This window comes from Tasmannia lanceolata, unplaced genomic scaffold (assembly GCF_043159265.1).
Source record: "Tasmannia lanceolata isolate RefF3 unplaced genomic scaffold, GAP_Taslan_0.1 ptg000003l, whole genome shotgun sequence".
NCBI lineage: Eukaryota > Viridiplantae > Streptophyta > Magnoliopsida > Canellales > Winteraceae > Tasmannia > Tasmannia lanceolata.
The window spans coordinates 7754730-7775700 of NW_027518680.1; the positions used below are offsets into that span (position 1 = coordinate 7754730).

The 20971-nt window shown below is 38.1% G+C and overlaps 2 pseudogenes; both read right to left on the minus strand.

Moving 5' to 3' along the window:
* Window positions 1–2419: 2419 nt before the first annotated feature.
* LOC143864627 (beta-glucosidase 12-like) lies at window positions 2420–11436 on the minus strand (annotated as a pseudogene).
* A 4934-nt stretch (window positions 11437–16370) lies between these two features.
* LOC143849940 (beta-glucosidase 12-like) overlaps window positions 16371–20971 on the minus strand; it is a 28278-nt pseudogene continuing 23677 nt past the window's right edge.

A 20971-nucleotide genomic window follows, 5' to 3' on the forward strand; every position in this document is an offset into this window, starting at 1 on the left:
ATATTCCAACATAGTGACTGCGGTGAATTTTCTAAAGAATGTGTTATATGATGTATGTAGTGTCATATAATAGGGGGGTCTCAGTGTGTATTATGTCCGTTTGTAGGTGAGTCTATATTTTGGAAACTACAATGAAACTCACCTTGTTCGAAAATCCAAACCATTTGGTTGTGGGGCCCTAATGGTTCTAGACCATGCCCCACAAATCATCTCCATTGGATGATCCTAACCCTCTAATTTGTAGATAAACTATACCATATAGAAATCTCTACAGATCGAAGTGTTAGGATCATCATATGGAGATGGTTTTCCGATAAAGGCCTATTGACATTGGGGCCTATCATATGAACGATTTGGATATTAGAATAACTTGTGCCACGATAAAATTTCTAATAAATATGCGCTATATGGTGCCTGTACATATGTGTGCATATTTTTTTAAAAATGTGGGTGAACAAAGATCTAAATCATTCAGTTGTTAGGCCCAAATGTAAATGCATCGTCCTACTATTGTGACTGAGCATGAGGAGAATGTGACTGAGCAAACACAGGATCAGACTGATTTCCTTGATGAGATAGATGACCAGCAACTAGCTGGGCCTTGTATAGAGACAGTCCCGCCTTAGAAAAGAGCTTGACCACACGCTCAGCCATATATATCCAGATGAAGAGTATAGACCAAGGTCAATGGGCAAATTGGGATGTCATCCCTCTATACTTGGCCAAAGAAAATATGTGATGTTAGTGTCGGGATCAAATACGAAGCTCTACATAGCAGAACTCTCCGCCTGGGGTCTATCGATCTGCGGTATCACCTTTCTCACATTTTCCCTGTAATGTCCACAACCAACTAAGCATAGGTGGTGGTGTATCATGCATGTCCCTATCCATATATGCTCTACTCATATTTGTTCTGTAGCTCTCCATGCAAATCGCAAGTCTTTGTCTTGATATTGTCAGCTATAGAAATGGGTCATTATAGATAATCACCACTATAACAGTAATGTCCTCTATAATCTCAAGAGCAAAATCATCCTCTATCCAATCAACTGGCCCACTATGTTTTCTCCTTGCATATGCTATAGTCTCATGCTCACAACCATGGTTTTAAATTTCAACAGAAATCGAAATTTCGGATTTCGGTGGAGATCGACACCGAAATCACTCATACCTGAAATAGTATTTTATTTCGTCCGAAATTTCACCCAAAAAACCTGTTTTTTTTTTTTAATTATTTTAATATTTTACCGAAATTTCAACCAATTTCGTCCGAAATTTTATATCGAACGAAATAATGTTTATCTGGTTTCGCCGGATTTCGGTCGAAATTTCGATTTCGGCGGGGTCCGAAACCGGTACCAAAACTGAAATAGTAAATCATGCTCACAACTATGCTCTGGCTCCTATCTACAAGCTATCACTGTGCAAATCTCTGTCATCTACTCACTAGAATCATCCTGACTCTCCAATGCCTCAAGAGTAAAAGACGAAGACCGGGTCTCGGCCAAAGTGTTGAAAGGGCCTAAGCAGGTAGGATTATTGTAGGGAAACAATTGTAATAAGGTTTAAGTGTAATTACCCGTAGTTTCGTCTTTTAGTAGGTGTATTTGTATGCAGGGTACCCTTGTAATATTTGAGAGTTCGCGGGGCATTGTAGTAAGGATTTAATGTAAGAGATGGAATTCTCTGTGAATAGGGGAGTGGTCATTTTTTAGGACTTTTTGCTGAGATTTGAATTGGAGAACTTGAAACCCTAGCTTGAGAGAGGAAAACTACACTTGTAAGAGGAAATTTGATAGATGTTAGAAGAGAATTCCTGTTCAAGAATGTCTTCCACTTCTTCTTCTCAGATTGAAGTTTCAATTGAGCTAACTTCTCTTTTAAATGTTATCTTCATTAAAGTTTAATAAAATTTTACTTCATCTCTGTTCTTTGCTCAATTTCTTGTGTTTTCGTGTTATTTTCAGCACAATTTATGTAATTTCTGCTCATTTTCTGCAATTTCCAGCAATATGTATACTAGTTGTAGGACTGTTATGGTCATTTTTTTGCGTTCATTTTCTACCCATTCTTCAAAATACTGTCTCTGATTAGATTTTATAAAATTTAGAAGTGGATCCCTAAGTGATCTAACAGTTAGATTGTAGGCTGGTAGAACAATTAGTTTTTAGTTATTTTTTGTGGGTATTTTGAATAGGATTTTGTCCATATTTTTCGTATAATCTTTCAGATGCTAGGATGCAAATGCACCTCAAATTAACTTGCAAACATTTGGAAGTTGTTGATTTTTTTTAGGGTTTTGAATCTGACATTACAAAAATTATGAAAACATCCATGCAAGTTCAAGATACATGTGGAGACCTAGTATTAAAAAAAATACCGCCTCGATCACCAAAACAACACAAAGAGAAGAACAAATTTATTGAAGCTCATTTAGTACAAGAAAAAGAACACCAAAACAGCTGCAGGCAAATAGCAAACTTATAGAAGCTTATCTCTATACAAGTAGAGAGGGATTATATATGCGTCTAGAAATCTGATGGAACATGACACATGTAGCATGCATTGTTTATTTAGAACATAGGTCGAAGCGACTATAGGCATGCCCTATAACAGGTGCAACTTACACACTTTTATATAGTAGAAAGGGGATTGGTGAATAGAGTAGAAGAGTTAAGTGAGTTTCGAAAGGAAAGGTGGTCTCCATTTCTCTTCTCTCTCTCAGTGAAGACCGGGCATGGCAGTGTTGGTTCCTCTATGAGCAATAATTTCGAAAACCGGGTGGCAGATTGCTTTGGAGTTCTCCTCAGAGTGTTATTGGCATAGTCAATATACGTGATACCAAATCGAACAGTATAACCATTGGACCATTCAAAGTTATCTAAGAGTGACCACGCAAAAAATCCCTTCACGTCTACACCATCACTGCAATAATCAATTATAAAAAACGAGTAAGCTCATAAAACCAATATAAATAAATCAACCAACATCTAAAAATCATCTATTCTTATTAAAAGTTGAGAAAATCAAAAGGATTATAATAGGATTTCCCTAATCCTCCCTTCCCGAAAGGAAGAACGTGAAATTCTTTTTCATTTCTGCAGGGGCCAGGAGATTGTTAGAATGAATTAGATCAGATCTAGAAAGATTGTTGGATCATTATAGTGGTAGATTACTTAGGAAGTTATTTTAGTTATGTATTTTGAATTTCAAGCACAAGTAGTTATAGGCAGTTGAGCACTTATTTTTCGTGTATTTCATGGGAACCACGGGTAAAATGTCCCTATAAATATAGTGCAAAGGCGCCTCAGAATGTATTGGATTTTCTTCACATTTCCCTGTATTTTCAAACACTTTCAATAATAGTTTCTTAAGATTTTATTAGGATTAGAATAGTTGTTATAGTTATATCCGCATCGAATTAACCTTTTTTATTTGAACCCCTTTAGTCTCTTAGTAAGCAATGCCTCTAATCGATAAGATAGTCCCGCTTCTTAGTGTTTGGTTGCAGAAAGACTACGTTCTTTCAGCCTAATTAAGGTCGGGGTTCAAACCCAGCTTACCTATCTATCTATATCTATAAATCTGAATGTGGTATGCAGGGGTGTCGCCACGTGGCACCCCGAAATTTAAAAACGCTTGCATTCTCTTATTTTAAAAACATTTTTTTAAGGATAATACCGCAAGGAATTACAAAAGTTACTCTTTCCAAATTACATGGCAAGTTTCCTAATGCCTTTCAATAAGCTGAATGTGGTAAGCTGGGGTGTCGCCATGTGGCATCCCGAAATTATAAAACGCTTGCATTCCCTTATTTAAAAAATGTCTTTTTTAAAGGATAATACAGCAAGGAATTCTAAAAGTTACTCTTTTCAAATTACATGGCATGTTTCATAATGCCTTAATCAATAAATTATCGATATTTATATTGTTGATAATTTATTTTAGACTGATTTGGTCAGACAACCTATCTTATTTTTCTCCGTTCCCATCTCAAACACGTTTCATATTCCTAAGCATAAGTCAAAACCCAAACGGCACTTCTCTTTCTCTCTATCTCAACGGATACGCCCTTGCATCGGGACTGCAACTAGTCTAGCTCAAAATAAAAAAGAATATTGCATGCATTACATTGCTCTCTTTTTTCTTTGCAGGGCTTCAACTGTATTTAAGTACTTGAGGAAGTAATGTAATTTACTTTAATTAGATCACAAGTGTACTGCTTGAATAATACATGTATTTTCGAAATGGTTTTACCCTTAGTTGCAAACTTTGGGCATCATATTTATTAATCATGTTTACTATTTATTCCCCCCTGTGCCCTTGTCCATTATATTGCAAAATTAGACATACCAGATGGCTCGGCGAACGTAGTTAAGATGCTGACAGTAGTAGTCGATTCTCATGGTGTCATTTAGGGCATCAGAGAGTGGTATGCTGTCATTTCTAGCTTCATCAACTCCTGCAGAATACAAAAGAGCGAACAAAAAGAACCCTTACTATTCTTTTGTTTGTGTTTAATAGATAAAAATTTTATATGATGTGGGGCCGTATAACCCATATTTTCAAAAAGTACTGTACGGTCCAATCCCTAGGATGATCCAAACCCTCCGGTCCAAAAGATGATCCATTTGTTGGGTCACAAGACTCATGACGTAAATAGGTTGTGCCCCAAAAATCATTTCCCTAGGATGATCCTAACCCACCAATCTATAGGTCAGGGACAGCACATTATGGAAACTTCTATAGATCAGAGGGTTGGGAACATCCAGTGGAAATGATTTTAGGGCTATTCATGTGAGGCCCGACAAATGGACGGTTTGGACCATCCTATGCAGTGGGCCCTACCATACTTTTTGAAAAATATGGGCTTATATAGCAACACATCATATAAACTCTCAGGTAGACAATCTTATTGAGGTTTAATTAAACAAGAAAGAGATTAACCCTAACTAACCGTATTGGTAAATGGATTGATAATCTAGGATTGTAAAACCCTGGATTTCATAATCTAAAACCTGGATTTTAGAAGCTAAAATCGGGATTTATATACTTACCATTCTCTGTAACATAGATGACAGGGTTTTTGTATTGTGCCTTGGTATAGTTCAAGAGTTGATATATTCCAAGTGGATAGATGTAGAGCCAAGAGGAAGCGGCCTACAAAATTCAACTTCTATTGAATGAAGATGCAAGGACACCCATTACAAGAAATACACTAATGGGGGACGGAAAAAATCCGTTGCCAAAAGCATAGAATATAGAGAATATACATAAATATGTATGAGAAATCCTAAAGTGAAGGGTACCCTTGCAAAAACCAGCCCCTAGGATGCCCCCATTGGATCCACTTCATCGAAGTATATTTATAATGGCAGTGAAAAAAAATGTAAATTTAATCGAATAATCAATGTACTTTGATGATGTGGATCTCAAGGGAGTGACTTTGTGGCTAGGTTTTTGTAAGTGGCCCTTCAATTTAGCATTCCTATAATATATACTAAACAATTTTTTTCCTTTGTTATTCTGTTTCTTTCCTTGGAAAATTTTCATTAGAAAACCTTTTTCATGGAATATTTTTACTGGAATCTTTTTCTATGGGGGATTATTTTTCTACCTCATGTATATGAATCGGTGGGGCTCACCATTTTACACCTCACATTTTGGTATAGTAGGGCCACCATCTCTATTCAAACCCATGCATATGGTGGGCCCCAACATTTATACCATGGAGTGGACCCACAATCTCCACCCAAATCCATGCATAGGGTGGTGCCCACCATTTTATATCTCATGTTTTGATGAGGCGTGGCCCATTATTTTAGCGTTATAACAACTTAAGCGCACCACAAACATGGTGCGCTTAAGCTCACCAACAGTTTTCTCATATATATATATATATATATATGAGGAAACTGTTGGTGCGCTTAAGCTCACCAAACTTTTGGTGAGCTTAAGCGCCCCAATCACATGGGGCCCACTTTGTTAGGTGATCCAAAGCATTCATTTTAAAGTCCCTTACATGGATAGGGGGTGTACCAAAAATCAGCTCCATAGGATTATCCTAACCCCTCCATTTATGGAGGACAAAAATGGACAGACACAAATGGAGGGGTTAGGATGATCCTATGGAGCTGATTTTTGATACACCCCCTATCTATGATAAGACCTTGCAAATGAATGGTTTGGATCACCACCAAACATGTGGGACCCATGTGATTGGGGAGCTTAAGCGCACCATAGGTTTGGTGCGCTTAAGCTCACCAACAGTTTTCTCTATATATATTGTGCATGCATGTTGCCGTTTGTAATTGCACCTTAGGCCCAATGGTACTGTTGTCACGCTCTCCTGTTACAGCAAAATATATATACTCAATTACAGTCGTAGAATTTATATATAAATTTGTATTTAAAGCATTGATACCATATTTTTCGTATTGCCGTGAAAATTTATTCACGGCAAACTGACATGGGACGCCCTTTCACTCCATTTCTGCAAGGGCGCCCCTCAGTTAAAATTCCTCAGATGAGTTAGGCCAGAAAATTAATAAAGTACTTGAGCTAATACTAGAATTTGGGATTTGCCTGTGTTATTAACATGCGAATCAGTAGTGTAGCTTTTGTTTCAGCCGCTAGAGCTGTTCGAAGCATCAATTGCATAAAACGTAGTGTAGTAATTTATTCCGACGAAATCGTAAGACCCTTTGAGTAATTCAGACTGATTTTTATGGAAAGTAGGCAACCTTTTGTGAACTAAATCCCTCATTGTGGCCGGATATGTACCAAAGGTCATTGGGTGCATAAACCTGAGAACCACAGATAAGCAACTTAAGTAATCAAAATGCTAAACTTGCATTTATTTTGTTAGTAATCATCTAAACAGGAGATAATAATACTCTGTTTCTCACGATTAATGAAACACAAATTCTGAATTTTTTTTTTCATTGTTTGTATGAAAAATCAGAGTTCTTGTGAATTGATCAGCCCAAATAAAAGCAACCCATGTAACGTAGAGACCACTGTTTAAGAAAGAAAAAAGGGTCCTTTTTCACTTAAGTTGACCATGCAATATTAGGTCAAGGACGTGCCTTAGTGAAGTTTTTATAACAACACTGATAGATACATGGAATGTGAGACTGTTAATAGATTTAGAGTTTCCAATGCCTTACCATCCAAACATGAAGTCAATGCCTCGGTTAGAAGCTTCAACGTCGGCCGTGGAGTTGGAGTAGGGTTCCATCCAGAAACAATTTAGCGTAATTCCAATCACGCCCTTTTGACATTCCTGCAGCCACAGGTGATCCTAGTTGTTAAACAATTTAGGGTCATTCCAATGGAAAATTTTTGCTCGAATTCTTTTCAATCTCGATCATAGCATGGGTGGGGCTATGATTTTACGACATAGGGTTAGATAAACTGAGGCCCAAATTTTCATATGGTAGGGCCCACGTATAACTCATGCATACGATGGGGTTGTGCGACGCACCATTTTGATATGTAGGTTCCAATATCTCTATGCCCAAGACTATGTATTGGCATTTGTGTCGCATTTCTTAAAAAGGCTATTAATATTTTTTTTTTGAAATGGCAAATATTATAAAAGAATAAGAAGGGACACCCGAAAGGGAAATCCCGAAGTTACAGAACACAAAAATAAAAAAACTAATTACACAATGAATATGACATCAAATAGGAAATTGATCAGACCAATTCATCGAGTTGCATACCACCCCTCTTCTAGTCAACGCATCCGCTTTCTCTAAAAAAAAGGCCACTAATATTGTCCTACGATATATTAATAATTCCACAAAGTCAATTTGTTTGTTATTATTTAAACAACTGTCGAATGTTATTGCAGTCGTGCAAATATCAAACAGCTACTGATACATATTTGCACTACCATGTTTTGTTAATTGCACTAATTGCCTCATCTTTTATTATTTAACCAACAGCTGTCAAAGGTTATTGCAATTTCCATAAGACCACGTTTGGATACCCACGAGATTTAAATTTGGATTTCTCACATTTGCAGTTAAGATTTGGAACTGAATCAGATCCTTAGATTTGCAAACTAGCTGCAACAGTGAAACAAATCCGATTTTCAAACCGGTTATGCAAGACATTATTTGTGTCAATTACCTTCACCATTATTGTTCCTAAGCAACAGACAGAAGCCCCCCCACCCCTCAACATGAGCATGAGGATGATTGATGTATTTTGTATCCCAAACTCAAATTCAAATCCAAATACAAAAACATGAGGTATCCAAACGTGGCCTAAAGCTCTCAGAAGTCAATTAAAAATAAAAGACAAGGTGAGTTAGTGCAATTCTAACCTTGTATCTCTTCCTGTATAGTTGAACGGTGGCTGCATGAGCAAGAAGAATGTGATGTGTGACAATATAAGGCTCCGTGGCAGAATCCCCATCAGTGCAATTTCCAATGTAGTTAGAACAACGGCCAGGGCCAAAACTGCCCGTTGCATATCCATTATTACTGAAAGTCCACGGCTCATTGAAGGTGATCCAATGCTTCACCCGGTCTCCATATTCATCAAAACAAATATTGACAAAGTCGTAAAAATCATCCCTGTAAAAACAACACAAAACACGATGCTTTCGTTCAAGAAACCGCCGTATTCAACTTCGAGGGCTTGGGGGCTATCCCAGTGAAAGAGAGTTACAAAGGGTTTCAAACCTGTGGATTATAGTATTAGAGAGAGAGAGAGAGAGAGAGAGAGAGAGAGAGAGATTTTGAATACTGACCACTGTTAATGACATCGTCGATGAGGTCGTTGTAGTATTTGATTCCAGTCTTGTTCACTCCCCCACGTAGATTTCCGTCTGAAGTTCAAGAATTTGAGAAAAAAAAATCTGATTAATATCTATGCACATTTTTTAGTTTGACTCGAATTATATACATCTAGTAAATGATATTTCCATGATTCCATCCTTCTCTCCATGTTTTTCATAAAAATGATTTTCCACTGCTTTCTTTTTTGAATGGTGAGATTAGATTCATTGAAAAAATGGAGACCGAGGAGGTCCCGGAGATTACAAAGAGAAAGAGGAAAAAGAACTAAAGAGAAATAATAGCAAAAGCAACAACAGTTAGGGAGGGAGGAAGTCGTAGAGCTCCACTCTCTCCCAAGATACACCCTCGCTAGCAAGCTTGTCAGCTTCTCCGTTTGCTAGTCACCGTATGTGAGTAAATGATATCAAGGAGGATCCAATCCTATTCTGTATCTCATAAAATAAAGCGGCAAACCTCCAACGAACATAGTTAGAGTCTTTTAGCCACCTAATGATATTGATAGAGTCCCCTTCTACCACCACCCTATTTAAGTCATCATTTTGAAGATACTTAATTCCTTGATGAATGTCTCAGACTTCCGCCTCATTAGAGTCTGCCACCCCTATTGGGCCACTGAATGCCCAAATCACCTCCCCATTCTCATTCCTTGACAGCCCGCCAATGCCTGAGGGCCCCGGAGTCCTTTGAGTAACATTTAAAAATTCTAGGATTGTGTTCCTTCCATAGGATTGGCACTAGATGTGTTACACATCTCTCTCCAACCATGCCACAAGTCATATGCCGAGACAAATCTGAAAAGTTCTAACGTTTTCGCCCATGAAATAGTTAATGCAATCGCCTTACTGAACATGAACTGAGCTCCCTTTGGGCAACCTTTAAAGATTCTAACATTTCCAATCCCTTTTGTTTGAACTTTTAGAAAAATATAAAACAAAATGGGGTAAAAATGCTGGACAAGGGGTAGAATATAATTTCCACACACATTGTCACGCCCTGACCCCATTGTATAAATATTGTCCCATTCTGGTTTTCCTACCCTCCGCAATTTTGTTTTCCAGCAGCATTAACATGTTTATTCAATATATAACATGTTAATTTACTGCATGCAGTGGCTGTGGGGTATTGATTTAGTCCATAACACTTGATTTACAACCGGCAAATTGTAAATAAACGATTATTCAAATATTGAGCGACTGTTTCCTTTCTCTTACATGGTAATATTCTCGTCCAAGAGATGGAGAACCTGTAAGCATCCATGCCCGTCTTATTCATAATAGCGATACTCTCCTGCAATTTTTCATGATCAACAAGCTAGGGAACAAGAGAAAAAAAGCCGGAATATTAAAATAAACTTTTAAATAAGTAGAAAAAGCAATAACTAACATTATAACGATCGTAAGAATCATCAGCTATGTCACCATTGCTCTGGTTGGCTATCTTTTCTGCAATGCAACTTATATGTCAGTGACCAAATATAAAATTAAATTAAGCAGTAAATGCATGTATTATAGTAAATGTTTGGAGTTTATGATATTCACCTCCTTATATATATAACCTGTAATGTTAGGATGACCAAATTGCTATATGACTGTAGACCCAAACTTACCCAGAGAGTGATAAAGAGAGGTGTTTCACCAAGTGTTGTATACTGCTTTACGTACATGGACACACATCCAATGTACTTCGAGTGTTCTTATTAGTAATATTTTAAGAAGTCATGTCCGTCAGGAATGTTCCTAAGAGCCCTCTTTATTGTATCACTAATTGAAATACAAAATTGAAGCTTTAACAATATTATTATTGCTGTTAGCCGTTTTTTATATAATGTATTAGAGAGTGTTAATAGGTGCTGTCCATCACTCCAATCCCATAGTTTTAACCGTGTAGCACTTCTTTCATCTAACTCTTTGTCCCGGTAATGCTCGATTTTGGTGCACCCAATATTATACCTATTTGTAAGAAAACCCAACAATCTCCTACTGTCAGTGCTAGGCATTGGTTTCCTTAGATGCATCTGTCATTGGTGCCTCTGCTGCTACTGTTGTGAAACAACTAATTGCTTCAATAGCTTAAGCTTCTGGTGTTTTTATATCATTTAAATGGGAAAATGGACGCAAAATTTGTTTTACTGAAAGAACAAGAAATGAAAAATATACATACCCTTACTTTGATACACACGAGCGTCATGGTTTTCCTATATTTTTTATATAAAATAGAAGGTGAACAAAAAATGCCATTGCTCTCTAGCGTGCCTTGTAAATATTTACGAATACACTCCTATGAGTCTATAGATGAAAATTCTAGAGACCTGGGTATTGGTGCGTGAAATTATCCCATATACTTTGGCCTTTATACGCGATTCCTCCTTCAACCTATAAAGACATTATTAACCATACAAGCTAAGATGTTATTGTGGATAAAAGCCTCTTGAAGTAGAAAGAGATATAGACAATATAGAGGGATGAACCTGATAAGCAGAACCGCCAGCCCCGAAAATGAAACCCTTAGGGAATAACCCTCTGCAAAGTGGAGGAGTGTTATTACATGGGGCAGCCCCTCTGGAACTGGCCAACGAGGCCACCATAAGGACAAGGCCGAGCAGGAATGACCCTCTAAGCCCCATTGCAAGATAATTAATAAGTTGTTGATGCTTTTGGAAGAGCTCTCAAGCTCTCTATTTATAGAGAGACCTATGGGAGTGACAAGAAAGGAAGATAAACTTTTATTTCCCACTAATGTCTTTTATTTAAGTTTCAAAGTCACTTTATGGTGTGTGTGTCCCACTAGAGTCTTTTGTTTAAGTTTCAAAGTCACTTTTACGGTATGTGTGTGTGTGTGTGTGTGTGTGAGAGAGAGAGAGAGAGAGAGAGAGAGAGAGAGAGAGAGAGAGAGGATTTAATCGCCCCCAAGCACTTATCTTCTCAAACATTAATTGGTCCTCCTCTTACAAGTGAAAACCAAATTCCCTCAAAGGTAGGTGGTTTTGTTTGATTAAATTAGTTAATAACTCAAGAATACTTAGACAGGGCAACTCTAAAGAGTTAGTGGTGACTCATAAGAACTCGGAACTTATTTACTGATTAATTTTCTATATAAATTATATTTACATAGGTGTTTAACAGTGTTTTAAAACGCGGATGCGGGCCAAAATGCACCTTAAGTAAATCCTAGTCAACTCAGCGTAGCACGGCCGAGTATTCATTTGATACGTCAATCTGAGTCAACTTCCAAAGTTGACGTGGCAACGTATTCGGTTGACGGATCTAAGTCCTCAGAAGGCATGGCCATAACTTGGGAGAGTCAAAGGGGTTTTAATCGATTGACTTTGTATGACAAAACGCAGACTTGGGCTAGAACGCCGTCAATTTAAATGAGAGTTGACTCAGGTGAGTCGAGGATGATGCAAAGGAGTTTTGAAACAATTTGTTTTAAAATGGAGAGAAGGTGTATGGATCATTTAATTTTCTATGTATATTTAAATTTTTCCTAGGTTTGAAACTTATAAGAGGAAAGATGTAGGGGTAGTACATGTAGGCGTAGTACAAATCTTTAAATTGCAAAATTAGGATGTGTGTTCGGAACATTTTTTTCATAATTATAGTTTTTCAAAGCTATCAAGTTGGTGACGAGTCAGCTTGTTTTACTAGGGCAACGAGTTCACTTGGATGAGTTTCTAATTGCAATGCTTCTAAGCTAATGCATGACCTAAAAATTTTGTAAAATTTAATTAAATGATTGATATGGTAGTGGTCCCCACTGTGTCATGTCATTAAGCAAACATTAGTATCTATATTAATGTTTTTAAATTAATGCATTAGTTATAAAGAAATTTATAATTAACCAAGATAGCTGATAACAATTATGAAGCATACTTAGTACTCTTGTGGGTTTTTATAAAATGACAAATATATCTTATCTTTTGACGTGGATAGTCGGTAGCCATTAGATCGTGTTTAATTAATGTGTGTCTGAATTAACTAGAGCCAGATCATGACAGGAGGCGTAAAGCTTACACCTAAACATAGATTATACATGAAGTTTAATTCACTTTTCAACAACCAAACTAAATTTAAACACTTTTCATCCCACCTACATTACTTGGAGTTTAATTCACCTTCATAGACATGCATTAGGGTAAAGAGACCCTATTTAGCCTAACATTGAGGGTATGGAGCCAGGTACCAATGATGGTAGAGCCCATTAGGGATATTTAGAAATTAAGAAAGAGACACTTTGGGAGGAGAATTTACTGGCATTTTTGTAATTTGGGGAACAATAAGGGTGATCCATATTTTATGGTTGGAATTTGTGCTTACTGACCTTCATTTCTTTCTTGACAACCATTCTTTCGCATACGCACCATGTTTAGACATCATGGCTCCACACTACATGCACCTTTAATCTATAAGATCAATGGTGAAAAACTTTAATGGTTAATTTTTTTCGAGCAGGCTCTTAAAGATGCCTTGTTTGGTCAGGGTTCAAGGATCATATAATTTTTTAGGACCCCTTGTTCTGGGCTAGGCTTGTGGTTGTGTAGTACTGGTTCAACAAATTCAATTATATGCACATGACATTACCAAGCTAGAGTGATCCTTCTTTGTTTCATTTTTTTGTGTGAAAAAAAAATCCTTGGATTCAAACTATGGGATTTTTTTGTTTAACAATGGATATCTTAGATTTGAACTATGAGATGGTTAGCTTTTTTATTTTTATATAACTATCTTCTTGGGAATTGCTAGCGTCCATCTCAAAAGGCATTTCGTGGCTGGTCTGACGTGCGCTGGTCTGTCGCACGTCAGACCAGCCACCTCCTGCATGGAGACTAGGGGTGGCAACGGGGCGGGTCGGGGCCGGATGTTGGGGTCCCCTTACCCTTCCCCTTTGCGGGGAATTTTCCCCCTCCCCTTCCCCTTCCCCTCTGCGGGGATGGTGGGGAATCCCCCTCCCCTCCCCGCGGGGAATATCTAATCCCCTTCCCCTTCCCCTTCCCCTCCACGCATCCTTCGGGGACAAAATCCCCGCCCCGCCCCCTCTTTGGAACCCAACCAAACCAGCAAACAAAGCTTCTTTCTTCTACGTCCATTACAGACAATATTGTGATGAATGCTATGATTCTATTCATGTGATCAACAAACAGATGGACAAAATCAGAAATGCATGGATGAGACAACAAACATAAATAACAACAGGACCTCATCTTTCAGCAATTTTCTGCATAAATTATGGAATGATAAATAGGAAATGAGCACCAGGATTACCTTCATTAACAGGCAGCCAATGTGCAAAAAGTAACTATTTCAGTAGTCACAATGAACTTTAAAAGTCCATAAGTGGGCGCTCACACACGCAAAATAATGTTCATTAGTTCATTCTGTATAGCATGTTAACCCCCAGATGAGCATGAGAAATGAGATTGGAGAAGAGAACAAAATCAACAAATGACTTATTTCTTTAATTGCAATTCAGTCTAGTGCTGACATGAAACAAATTTCTAGTAGCTAAATTTTTCTTGTTGAAAATTAAAACCTGCAATCCAACCCTAAAATTCTGTTGGCACTACGATTTTTTGATAATTGCATACACTCAGCGTCTCAGGCTCTCAGCTTGTCTTTATTATTTCAACATCTGTGAAAAGGTTATTATAGTTCCCAAAATGCTCTCAGAAGCTAATTAAAAGGAAAAGACAAGCTAAGTTTATGTTTGGGGGAATCTTGTAGCCGATCCACAGAGTTTCTAGTCGTTTTCCTTAAAAAAAACACTTAAAAATTTACAAAAAAATGGCATTGATTAGCGGGGCGTAGCGGGGCGGGGCGGGGCGGGTCGGGGCGGGTCGGGGACAAATCCATCCCCTTCCCCTTCCCCTCCCCGCACCGGGGAATTTTTATATTCCCCTTCCCCTTTCAAATCGGGGAATCCCCTCCCCAAACGGGGCGGGGCGGGGCGGATCCCCTCTTTTTCGGGTGAAATTGCCAGCCCTAGAGACAAAGCTATTGTCTTCATTCACGAGGTGGCTGGTCTGACATCTAATAGACCAGCCACGAAATGCCTTATGGGGTGGACCCTAGCAAATCTGTTTCTTCTTTTAGAAAATTTTGTTGTCATTGGGAGTCTATTTGCGTACGTCTCATATTACAATATAGTATATATAATATGAGAATAAGGTTAATTAGTGCACACTTATTGAACTACATTCATAATGTGGAGCCAACATATGACCATTTGTACACCTAGTATGGGTCCACATATGGTACACCAGACAAATCCCAAAATTAGTGGGGCCTAACAATACCCCAATATTGAAGTGGCCCTTATATACGGTAGTACCCTACACATCATGTGGCATCACACATTGCCAACATTAGGAGCCTACATTTATCGCGGATAGAAAGTCAACATTTCGACACCCCATTTCAAGAGTTATTAAAATAACAATAAAAAGAAAATTTATGTATATTTAAATTTGTTTTGAAACAAGGGAGTTTTGAAACAATTTGTTTTAAAATGGAGAGAAGGTGTATGGATCATTTAATTTTCTATGTATATTTAAATTTTTCCTAGGTTTGAAACTTATAAGAGGAAAAATTTCTATCTTAACCGTACTGTTAAGCTATTTAGTATTTACCTTGATCAGTAAGTTGTTAATTCTTGTCTCAATAAGAGAAGCTAAGCCATTGATTTCTGTAAGCAGGCATTGATTTTACAGATGGGTGTCTTTTGGCATCTTACCAACATGAGTAATGTCATGGATTAACAGTCTTGATCAAACTCGTGTGTGCCATGAGGGACCCTTGGATCTAACCCAAGGAAAATAAAATTATATGGAAAAATTATCCCATGGAAAATAAAATTGCAAGTTCTACTAGGTTTGCAATTTTGTTTGAAAAACATGCAATTTTCGATCTTGGAAAAATGAGTTTACAATAGTGGGAAATGATATATCCTCCCGCCTTAAACGGATAAAATCCCCCCTTTTAACGGTTTCTGTGAGAAGGGTTCACTACTTGAGGATAAATTCACCCCCTTGAACGTTTTTCTTTGCCTTTAAAACTTAACCAATAACGTTAGAGGGGGTGCGGGGAGGGATCAAAGAATTTTTGTTCCCTAAATCCAAACAATTCCCCGTGGTGGTTGATCAAGAGAGTATAACATTTGGATTGCCGGAATCAGGAATGAGAATCCACGTCATATTTTGATTCCTATACCGATTCTACCTTAATTTCCCCCTCTAATTCCAACCCGTTGTTAATTCAGCAACCCATGATTTCATTCTTTTTTTAATCCAAACGTCAGGATCGGGCGGAATTGGAATCAGAACCCGATTCCATCCGAGGCACAAGACAATATATCTTAGAAGTGTACTAAACCAAAGTGAACAATCGCATGCATGATAACAACTTTTATTGTAAAGTATAACGGAGAAGTATGATTTCCAAGGTTGATGAGAGTCTTTTCGTTTCTAGAATATCTCTGAAACTATATGGCTGGTTACTAGCATTTCACTTGTTACAATATTAATTATTGAAGAAGGATGGTTCCAAATAAAGATTACAGTCTCTACCGTCTTAGAAATCTCTTAAACCAGAAGGCTGATTTTTTTGGGTATCTCTTCAAACCATCTTTTTAATCCACATAATTAATTCCAAATCGAACTGTGTAACCATCTACCCATTCAAAGTTATCCAAAAGAGACCACGCAAAGTATCCCTTCACATTCACACCATCCCTATCAACAACCCACCATTCAAACATATCAGTCTACAAAACAATGAAACTAAAATCACTCGCGTTGAGTATATGTTATAGAAAAATTTCATGGAAAAAAATTCCAAAGTCTTAGTAGGTGATGTAGCGCATATCTCTTGAATTCGGCAACAATATTATGGAAAAGCAACATATCTTTCTACTTCCTTTCTTTAGTTAGATAAAGATTATCGATAGATTTTAGGCAATATTTTAGTAATTTTACTATTATCATCCGTCCAAAAGTAGTAGTTCTCTATTTTTTAGGAGTAGTAGTTTTACGACTCTTATTTTGGTTATTAAAAGAACCCTATGTCACTTTGTGGAGGGACTTTTTTTATGGAATAAAAAAGCACACGTTTTGTGTAGAGAAGATTGAGCTTCTTCTTGGGGTTTGTTCCCTATTATGTTTGGATTAATGATTTGTTATTTCTTCTGCTCGCACTAATTTGGTATCAAAGCTCTTGTGACTCCTTGCCGTTGGTCGTAAAGAGGTGACTACCATGGCTCGTAGGCGTCATCAAGATTATCAAATAGATGAAGTTGAAGAACTAAGAATGCAAATCCATTAACTTACGAAACGCGTAGCGCATCTCAAATTTCGGAGAGGCTATAAAAATAGTCTCGTCTCGAAAGATTTTAATCCTTTTGATCATCGTGCTCCGCGGGGTGAGCCGGGTGAAAGGGATTTTCAAGATCGTATGGGTTCCAACGAGGGATTCGATGAGTTGGACGAATCGAAGGTTCTAGATGGACACCCACATCTAGATTTTGTCGAAGAGTTTGAAGAGTTGGTCGAATCGACGGTTCTAGATGAACAGCCGCATTTTGACGACTATAATGATGATGAAGGTGATGAGATCACTTGGAATGATCGTGGTGAAGCCTTGGTTACTCGGCGTACTTCGAATAATTTTATCATTGATAGTGGGTGTTGTGAGGATGTAGTGGCACAAGCGATGGTTGTTGTGTGCTATGAAACTACGAACCAAAAGGCAAAAGATGGCACGGAGATTGAAGTGGATGACAAATGGCGAAATATTAATTTGATTTCTTCATCAAATTATGTCGACCCATTTTTATTAGATTATTCATTGAAGCCTACAATGGATGTTTGTAAATTCCAATTGGTTCAAGATCAAGAAAGATTATTTGATGCTCTACAATTTCAAATGATTATCGTTCTTTGATACTTTAAAATTCGAGGACGAGTTTTTCTGAATCATGGTGTGGACCCCGATCCGAGGACGAGTGCGAGGGAACGGGTCCCTAACACCATCTGGATCATCCACGTGTGTGGAGAGCTCTACCAAGGAACTCTCAAAACGGATGCAACCCTCATAGCATAGCACGAGTGGCGATATATAAAAAGAAAGAGATATGTCTCGATCCGGAGCCAAGGCTCGAAACCAAGACATACCTGAAATAAACTCAGAGTCGCCATCCATGGATATGCCATGGAACCCTAAAATCAAATCCTCTGTGCAATGGATAACCAGAAATATATATGGGTTCGTGCCTGGTTACGAATGGGGAAGGTCTGAGAGCACCCCCAATTCGTCCGAGTGCAAGCACTTGGTCTCTTATGCCATTTTTATTAACTTCAAAGAAGTTTGGGTAAAAATCATGTGAAATGGGAACAATCCTCAGGAGTCGTCTACCTAAGCATGCATTTCCTGAAGATAAAAATAATAAACACACATAAAATAAAATGAAAGATGTGCCACCTAAGCATAGCTAGGTTATGAGTGACATGCCTAAAAGGTGTCTAAGTTCTGATGTGCAAACACATGCAAGCTATAGCTAAAGGTATAGGATCAGTACAAGAAAGTAAGAAAACACATCAAAACATACGATGACTACACAACAAATCCTAAGACTCTAAATTATTAGCCCGAGTCTTCGGATGGTCTGGTATTCATCCAAAGAAGCCTACGTATCCCCGCCTCCACGAGAATTAAGGCAACGTAGTTCTTCGCGCCTATTCTAAGCTATGATGCCTAAAACACCTAGCCCTCTATCTTAGACTCGATCTAAAAGACCGGACTAGTTATTAAAGTTTCTTGTACGATTATTTAAATTCCAATGAATTGTGAATTTTAGGACACCCTATATGCCCTTAACTAAATGCAGATTAGCCCTAGGCTAATGCAAGTGGTTCCTACAACCTATGTGTAACTAGGCTGTATTTCCTAAGGAAAACCAAAGGTGGACTAGCGTATCCTACTCTAGTCATCACTCGGCGATGTGGAACGCCGACTGACCGGACGGAGGCGCTCCTATAACTCTAGGACAGACCCCTAACTCTAAAACAAGCACACAGCAAACAACCAATCAAACAATCTATCAAAAGAAAAACCCTAACTCTAAAACTCTCTATCTAGGAGAAACACCTAACTCTAGAGGAAGATCTTTTGAAAACAAGATTTTGAAGGTTTTTGAAGAAGGTTTAAAACGTTTATTTACAAAAAAAGTTTGGCTGGACTTGGGACATAAATCCCAAGCTGCACTACGTACCTCGGAAGAGGATCAAGCCAACGTAGTTCGAAACGAACTCTCAAACTAACAAACACTTACAGCAAATCAACTATTTTTTATGTTTTAAGTTTCTAATGTTTTTGAGATTTTTAATGATTTCAATGCTTATGGATTTTAAAATTTCTGATGTTTTCACCCTTTTGGCCAAAGACCGGAGAGAATATACAAGCAAAACCCTAGGGCCAAACCCTAGGGTGAATAAGGGAAACTATGCTCTAATAACACCGTTATAAGAGCAAATGAGTCAAAGACTCTCTAATAAGAGTAACTGATAACACTGAAAAAGAGATAACGGAGTCAAAGACTCTCCAATGACTGCAAAAGGAAAGGCGAGTCAAAGACTCTCTAATAAATCCAACTGAAAGTACAAATGAGTCAAAGACTCTCTAAGAAAGCTGCGAAAGAGATAAATGAGTCAAAGACTCTCTAATAACATCACCAAAGGAATAAATGAACCAAAGATTCTCTGAAAGAAAAGGAAACACGATTCAAAGACTCTCTAAGAGAGATGAAAACACGAGTCAAAGACTCCACTGACAACAACTAAAGGATATACGAGTCAAAGACTCTCTAAGAGATGGAAACACGAGTCAAAGACTCCAAAAACACCGACTAAAGGATATACGAGTCAAAGACTCTCTAAGAGATGGAAACACGAGTCAAAGACTCCAAAAACACCGACTAAAGGATAAATGAGTCAAAGACTCTCTAAAAGAGAAAGATTGAGTCAGAACTCTTTAATAACAACACCTGAAAGACAAATGAATCCAAGACTCTCCTACAACACTACTGAAAAGACAAATGAGTTAAAGACTCTCTAATAACGCCACCTAAAAGGCGAATGAGTCAAAGACTCTCTAATAACACTATCTAAAAGATGAATGAGTCAAAGACTTTCTAATCAAGGCTGACTCCTATGCGAATGGACTATCGACTAAGGAGAAGCTTACAAGCAAAAGGAATAAGAGACCTTGTGCATATTTGGCAAAGGTAAAACACCCAACTGGGCCGGACAGCTACCTAGCCCTAGGGTGCAATAAATGTGCAACCCAATACCTATAAGGGTAAGGGTATGAAGCCAAGCCGAGTAGGGTGTTCTTCCAAAACCAAACGGCGCACAAAGAGGAGGTTTAGCAAGAGAATGAGACCGGGCGGGTCTAAAAGGAATAAGAGACCTTGTGCATGTTTGGCAAAGGTAAAAACACCCAGCCGGGCCGGACAGCTACCTAGCCACAGGGTGCAACAAATGTGCAACCCAATACCCATAAGGGTAGGGGTATGAAGCCAAGCCGAGTAGGGTGTTCTCCCAAAATCAAAAAGCACACAAAGAGGATTAACGAGAGAGTGAGACCGGGCGGGTCTCCCAAACACACACAAAGATGGGCTCTAAACAACCTTATCATTGCCCCCAAGGGGTAAGCAAGGCTAAGACAACTAATTGACCAAATTGGTCTCTAATTAACAGAGGAACAAACTGAGGTGCAATATCAGAGAGGATTTTACAAATGAGGCTTGCCTCCAAAGGAGGATTGCCTAACGAGACAGAGTATGTCTCCTAGTACAGGTTCTATTATCTAAAGAAGTCTAGAAGACTACGCTAGTCTATCCAAAGAGAGAAGAAAAAGGTTACTAAGTAAACTCAAATTTCATTCAATTATTATAAAAACAAATCAAATATCCGCAAAGTAAGATCTACAACTAAAGAGTGCACAACATGTAGCAATCATAAAATGATAAACAACATTAATTAGTCCAGACCAGCCGCTGGATAGCCTAATAAAGTAAAAACAATATCAAACACTTCAAAGCCAACCACAAACCACTGCCCCAATATGGGGGTGAAATCAGATGATGCTAAAGTAATCATCTGATATCAC